Source organism: Lathyrus oleraceus, chromosome 7, assembly GCF_024323335.1.
Source record: "Lathyrus oleraceus cultivar Zhongwan6 chromosome 7, CAAS_Psat_ZW6_1.0, whole genome shotgun sequence".
In the NCBI taxonomy this organism is placed as follows: domain Eukaryota; kingdom Viridiplantae; phylum Streptophyta; class Magnoliopsida; order Fabales; family Fabaceae; genus Lathyrus; species Lathyrus oleraceus.
This window is the reverse complement of record NC_066585.1, coordinates 146210031-146218430: the sequence shown is the minus strand read 5'-3', so window position 1 is coordinate 146218430 and position 8400 is coordinate 146210031.

The window sequence follows — 8400 nt, the reverse complement described above, 5'->3', positions numbered from 1 at the left end:
TATATATATATATATATATATATATATATAAAGATATGATAGACAATATCTTTAAAGATAAAGATAAAGATATAAAGATAATAAACAGAAAATATTTTTATTATAATAATTGACAAGATAAATATTACAAAGATATGATTAATCACATATGACGCGGTCCCTTGTACGATCCGCACGGGGGAGGTCTAATTGCTCGCCTAGACGGTTCACGTGGTGGTGGTGCTTCCCTATTACCACCCCTTGCCCTAACTCGTCCCCTTGCCGTTTGCCGTTGTGGTTGGGTTGAAGTCCCTTCAGTGCTGTAGGAAAGACGGGTCCCCTCTGCGCCCTCAAAGCTTTGTCTCGGTGGGACAAACTGACTACTGCTGGGTGCGCCCTCGAATTGTGGTCTTTGGTAGTTTAGGGTTGAATCGGGTTGGCCAAAGTACAATGTTTGTTGTGGTGTGTAGTAGTCCTGTTGGTAGTCCTCTTGTATACCCGTGTCGGGGCTAGGTGGAGGACTGGAAGAGCTCGGGACATTGTCGTGATGGAAGTGTTGGGATTGGTGGAAGTGGGGGGATTGATATTGTGGTAGGTGTTGGGACTGTTGATGGTGGTGGGAATGTTGAGTTTGTTGTTGGTAGTCTTCATGGTATTGGGGTTGAGTTTGTGGTATGTATTGTTGATTTGGTTGGGGGGTGGACATGTGTTGTGGTGGTTGTTGTTGGTAATATGGTGGTGGTGGTTGTTGTTGGTAATAAGGTGGTGGTGGTTGTTGTTGGTAAAATGGTGGTGGTGGTTGTTGTTGGTAATAAGGTGGTGGTTGTTGTTGTTGGGAATACTGTGGTGGTTGTTGTTGTTGGAAATATGACTGTTGCATCCGGGGATCGTCCAAATAGAACGGGTCAGACACAATCATTTCTGGATTTGTATTTGCTCTATACCAATCCACATATTCCCTTGTCGGCTTCATTTCGTTGGGCGCCACCGGAAATTGTAGAACATAGTGGGCACGGTCTTTCCACATTTTACGAAACTCCTTAGCAAATTCCTTCCAATTTTGGGCATACCACTGGTGGCTGACTTTTTTTAGATGCCAAGGTTCCATAGACATTGGGGGGCCTGGGATTTCTTGATGCATTCCGAATTGCAGCTTGACACGGTCACTTTGGTGCATCTCCACAGTGGTGAACCGCATTATGGCCGTTTTTGCTGTCCAAACAGCTGCATCTTCGGGGTTGGGTTGATGTTCCAATCCCAAATATGGCCTCCAAATAAACTGCAAAGAAAAAAGCAAATATGTTATTTATCGAGAATGCATGATATTAATAAATCAGTTAGAAGCTGAGTGATTTAGTGGTAATACATCTTGTGCTCGGAGACGATCCAGGAGTTGACGATAAAATATAATTTTATTTTTGGGGGTAAGACTGTAATCCAGTCCGGTTGTAATGAACCTAAACAAAAAAAGACAAATAATATTATTTAAAAATATTTATAGAATAAATATACAAAATGAATTAACATCATAAATTTACCTAGTTGCGTAGGGGAAGGAGTAGTCATTAGGATTTTCTGGGGCTAGCCTCGGCAATCTCCACCACCCCCATGTTTGGAGCAAAAAAGCACATCCAGAAAATGTACAGTGCTCATTATGTGCATTTTTACACAAAGAGCTATATAGGAATGCTAATACTGCAGAACCCCAACTATATGTGCTTATTCTATCAATGTCCCCGAGCAAACTCAAGTACATAAAGTTTATGCTATTTCCCGTCCCTTCGGGAAATAGCAAGTTCCCAAACAATAGCATAATGTAAACCCGGGTTTTTATGACTTTTTCTTGTTCGGAGGATTCCTCAGTCAAAGTTATGGAGTCGTGGTACAATTGTAGGCTAGATAATTTAATACCCTGACCCCTTGCTTTGGCAGACCCCTCACCCTCGACCAGATCTACCCCCAACATTTGAACACATATTTGGTTAGGCTGTTGAACATTTCCGGTCACAGGCTTACCATCTATTCTAAGACCCAAAAGCATGTACACGTCCTCTAATGTGACGGTACATTCACCAGTTGGTAGGTGAAAAGTGTGTGTCTCAGGTCTCCAACGTTCACACAGAGCCAAAATGAATTTGACATCAATTGTGGCATTTACGACATGCATAACATGACCGAAACCCGCACGCTCTATGTAAGGTACGCACCATGGGTCTGGATAAGGCATTGGGTGTGAACGTTGACGAAATTTCTTGGGATCCTTTAAAAACAAACAATATAAACAATCATTAGATTGGACTTTTAAAAAACTAATTACAAACATACGAAAGAGGCAATGTTCAAGAAAAACTTACGAATGAGGCAATGTTTGCCCTAGTGCCTCTGTGTTCTTGGCCCATGGTAAGAAGAGACATGACTGCAATGTAGAACGAAGCTTGGTGGATGAGAAGTTTCGCCGGAGTTCTCTGAATAAAAGTGTTAGTGGTTGATGAAAACTTGCAAGAATGACCCTCTATTTATACTCGTTTTCAAGTAGACTGAATATGCAAAAATGTGACAAGTGTAAGGCATGCGTGGTAGTGTTGGCATGCATTGGTGCAGACTAGGTGGGAGTTGTCTTGTCTTGGGGAAGACTTGGTGGAATCTGATGATGCAAAAATGTGACACGTGGAAGGCATGCGTGGGAATCTTGTAGAATAGGTTCAGGCTAGGTGGTAGTGTTGGCATGCATTGGTGCAGACTAGGTGGGAGTTGTCTTGTCTTGGGGAAGACTTGGTGGAATCTGATGATGCAAAAATGTGACAAGTGTAAGGCATGCGTGGGAATCTTGCAGAATAGGTGCAGACTAGGTGGTAGTGTTGGCATGCATTGGTGCAGACTAGGTGGGAGTTGTCTTGTCTTGGGGAAGACTTGGTGGAATCTGATGATGCAAAAATGTGACAAGTGTAAGGCATGCGTGGGAATCTTGCAGAATAGGTACAGACTAGGTGGTAGTGTTGGCATGCATTGGTGCAGACTAGGTGGGAGTTGTCTTGTCTTGGGGAAGACTTGGTGGAATCTGATGATGCAAAAATGTGACAAGTGTAAGGCATGCGTGGGAATCTTGCAGAATAGGTGCAGACTAGGTGGTAGTGTTGGCATGCATTGGTGCAGACTAGGTGGGAGTTGTCTTGTCTTGGGGAAGACTTGGTGGAATCTGATGATGCAAAAATGTGACAAGTGTAAGGCATGCGTGGGAATCTTGCAGAATAGGTGCAGACTAAGTGGTAGTGTTGGCATGCATTGGTGCAGACTAGGTGGGAGTTGTCTTGTCTTGGGGAAGACTTGGTGGAATCTGATGATGCAAAAATGTGACACGTGGAAGGCATGCGTGGGAATCTTGCAGAATAGGTGCAGGCTAGGTGGTAGTGTTGGCATGCATTGGTGCAGACTAGGTGGGAATCTTGCAGAATAGGTGCAGGCTAGGTGGTAGTGTTGGCATGCGTGGGAATCTTGCAGACTAAGTTCAGACTAGGTGGAGAATACATTTCATGGATAGGCAGTAGACGTGTCAAAATTATTACATGCATGCAGCTGCACCTAGCCTGCAAGATTCTTGCATGCTTTACACGTGTCCAAGTTTTGCATGCGTTGCTCTTGGGGAAGACTTGGTTGAAGACATGCATGCAAAGATGTGTGGGAATCTTGCAGTATAAATATTCACACACATTTTCACAATATCTTCACAGCAATCCTCACAAAACATTCACAATATCTTCACAGCAATCCTCACAAAACATTCACAATATATTCACAGCAATCTTCACAAAACATTCACAATATCTTCACAGCAATCTTCACAAAACCTTCACAAAACATGTCATCTTCTTCACAATACAAAATCAAAGCTCACGTCAATGGTGAGACTTATGAATGTGATATGTCTGGCTTCCTATTTAGAAACACCGAATGCACTCGGTTTTGTCTAAATAGAGGAGCTGACTTCTCTTATCTGAAAAGGAAGATTGAGTCCAAACTAAGACAACCCGTGTCCCAAATTTTTTATCAACAACCTTTTTTTTCAGAAAATAACTCTGTCAAGTTTTATAAGTCATTGATACAAAATGACATGGAGACACAATACATGCTTCGTAACCATGAGTACTCTGGTTACGAATACATAGTGTTGTACATTGTGTTGGAACAACCTCAACCAACTCAGAATATTCAATCACAGGTTATTGATCCTGTGATTGATGACGAACAAGATGTTGAGCACCACGTTGAAGACGATGTGGTTGATGATGCTGAAGACGTGGTTGATGACTTGGTGAACCGTCATTCTGAAGACGAAGACCAAGCTCAAATACCTATAGCGCAACGCTACTCACCGCCTGCGCACTTCACAACACTTAACTTGGGCGAGGATGAGCCCTCATCAGATATGTTCTACAACCCATATATGAGGTCTGATGAGGACTTAAAGAAGGGTGACCAATTTCGGACCAAGGAAGAGTGTCTGTTAGCAATAAAGAACTGGCACTTGAAAAATTGTGTTGACTACGATGTTATCAAATCAAATCCGGAAAGATACGTTATTGTATTGGCATGCATAGACGGGGGGTCATGCCAACCATTTACAACACCAATTACTAAAACAAAAACAAATACTGGAACAAAAACAAGTACTAAAACAAGAACAAGTACTAGAACAATAACAAATACAACAACAACATGACAAACAACCATTAAAATCTAAGAAATTACAACAGTTAACATTATGTCGTCTGATCCATGCATCATTTGGATGCAATCAATGTCGCTTTCAACTTCAACCCACCAACGTATCGTTTCTCCAGTTTCAAATGAGAACCTTGTTCTAAGCCTCTGAATCCTTCTGATGACTTCACCAGGTTGGTAATCTCCCTCTAACCAAGACATCAAGGACCTTTTTAGTTGGTCCAACGAACGGATGTTCCAAAATTTCATCTCCATTGGAGGTTTCAAAGGCGAGAAAATAACATGCCCATCCCTTTTTAAGATTACTGGTTCAGGATCCGAGCGCCTTGATGATGTTCGCTGCCATGACGACGGTCTTGGGGATGCCATGAACTCAACTTGATAGAGAAGGTGATAGGAAATAGTGGTGAAGAAAATGCAAGGAAATAACACTTTATTTATAGGAAAAGATCTGGGTTGTACACCAGTCTACTTAACCCTAATTAGTGTCGCACTTGATTAATTAATCTTATGGGGAATTAGGGTTTCAATTAGGTCATAACTACCAAACTCTAATTATAACCGATCAATAAACCCTAATTATAATTGATAAATTAATCTTAACATGATTAACCCTAATTCTTCCAAAAAAATTTAAATAATAATAATTACTTATAAATAAATTAATATATATAAATTAATATATATATATATATATATATAATATATATATATATATATATATATATCTTGTAAATAATTTTATATATATATGTGTTAATATAAATTAATATAATTTATAAAAAATATAAATTCATAAATTAAAAAAAATAAAAAAAAAAAAAAAAACATATTTAAAAAAAAAAAAAAAAAAAAAAGATTTAAGGGTAGGCGCCACTCCTAGTGGCGACTTGCCCTACCCTTTAAGGGTAGGCGCCAACTAGGGTGGCGCCCATGTAGAGAACTAGGGCAAAAATTGCCCATTTTGGTAATTTTTTGGAAAAAATTGGTATTTTTGAAATTTTTTTAAAAAATCTGGTTATTTAAAAAAAAAATTCATAAAGTTAAAGATGCAAAATATTTTTCTGTTATTCTTGATTATACACCTGATGTAAGTCATCAAAAACAAACGACTCTTATTTTGAGATGTGTTGATACTTCTAAATTTCCAATTAAAATCAAGGAGTGTTTTTTAGAATTTTTAAAATTGATGACACATCAGGAAAAGGTCTTTTTAATGAGCTTGTTAATGTTTTAAAAAAAATATGACCTTAATATTGATGATATAAGGGGACAAGATTATGATAATGGTTCCAATATGAAGAGTAAAAATCAAGGAGTGCAAAGAAGATTATTAGACATAAATCCTAGAGCATTTTATACATCATGTGAGTGTCATAATTTAAAGTTAGTACTATGTGATATGGCTAGTTCTTGTCCTAGAGCTATTTTTTTTTTTTTTGAAGTTCTACAACGTATTTATTCTTTGTTTGCTTTATCTACCAAAAGGTGGAAAATTTTGCAAGATAATGTATCTAAATTTTCTGTTAAATCATTATCTCAAACTCGTTGGGAAAGTAGAATAAATAGTGTCAAATCTATTAAGTTTTAAACTCTAAAGGTAAGAGATGTTTTGATTGAATTATCAAAAAGTTGTGAAGATCCTAAATTAAAAAGTGAAGTCATGTCTTTAGCAACTCATGAGCTTGAAAATTTTGAATTTTTATTAGGAATGAATATTTGGTATGATATTTTGTTTGTTATCAATTTTGTTAGCAAGATTCTAAATCAAAAGATATGCATATAGATGTTGCTATAGATCATTTAAAAGGTCTTATAACTTATTTAAAATATTATAGGGAAAACGGGTTTGCATTGACTTTAGAATCCGCATAAAAAAATGGTCATCGAAATGGATATAGAGCCAAAATTTCGTGAGAAACATAAAATTAATAGAAAACCTCATTTTGATGAAAATACTAGTAATGAGATCACACATTCACCTGAAGAATCTTTTTGTATTGAGTATTTTGTACACATATTAGATCAATCAATTAATTCTATTGAGACAAGATTTGAACAATTTTTATAATATGAGACTATTTTTGCTTTTTTATTTGATTGCAAAAAAATTTAAGCTTTAGATGAGGATGAAGTGAATAAATATTGTAATAATCTAGAAAAGTTTTTAAGGTTTAATGAATACTCTGATATTGACGGTCTTAATTTATTTTCAGAATTGAAAGTACTAAGAGAAGTGTTAAGAGAATAAATTAGCACACCAATAGAAGTATTGAGTTATATTAAAACTTTAGATTCTTTTCCAAATATTTACATTGTATATAGAATTTTATTGGCAATCCATGTAACAGTTGCTACTGTTGAAAGAATTTTTACAAAATTAAAATTGCTTAAATCATATCTAAGATCAACAATGTTACAAGATAGATTGAATGAGTTAGCTATTTTATCTATTGAAAGTGAAGTGTTAGAATTGCTTGATTATAAAACTCTGATAAATGATTTTGTAGCTAAAAAAGCTAGAAGATTAATATAAAAAATAATATTTTTATATATATATTAAGTCTCTTTAAAATTCTTACAAAAAAAATGCCCCCTTAATACTTTCGCCTAAGGACCCAAAGTCTATGTAAACGGCCCTGGTGATAGGGGTAGGAGATAGTTTTTTACATCGATTTTAAAATATAAACTAAAGAAAATCATTGTATTTTTGATTTTTTTTTAATTTTTACATATTTTGAGTTATAACTAATATATTATTAAAATAAAATTTAAATGACGCACATTTCGTACTATATATTTAAATGACTACATGACCAAAACAAAAACTATATATATTTACATCGAGCATCCAAATTTGTATCATATATTTAAATGACTACAGAACCAAACCAAAACTATACATATTGATTGTTTACAACAAAACTCAAACACATCAAATGATTCAAATTTATTAGATTGTAAATTAGAGTGATTCATAAAACTAAGAAAACAAATTGACTAACATTGACTGAAATCATATAAGTATTCGTCTAGGAATGATGTGCATTGTTAAATACCTAAAAGTTTAACAATATGTTAAAACACTTAGAATAATACAAACTACCATTCAATAAAAATCATTAATATAATTAATTATAAATATATTACCTAATCTCATGAACCAATTATACCGACAGAGATAGTATTCAACCTATATTTCATCACATAATATCCCCACTTATGAGTGGTTGTTGCTTTGTCTACAAATAAATTTTATACCTAGAGTAAATCCATCAACATATATTTCATCGCATACTAACAACACTTATCACATAATGCCCACTTATTTTAAAAATAATTCATTTAGACTTTTTATTTATAGCACCATGCAAATAATCGTTAGCTTCCATAGCTCTATATTTTTAAAAATTTAAACATTAATAAAAAAATATTTAAAAATAAATTGTACACTTTAGAATTATAAATATATATTGCAAAGTCACATAAAATATAATTTATGATGTAATTATATCTTTTATCTTTAAATTAATTTCTCTATATACCGCGTGATTAGACTATTCTCCAAAGAACAAGTGATTATTAATTGTCAGTGGTCATATATTGATACAAAGTTGATTGCTAGAAACACAAATTCATATATTTAAATGACACGCATGCACTAACGGTGCTAAATAACAAATTGTATTCAAATCATTTAAT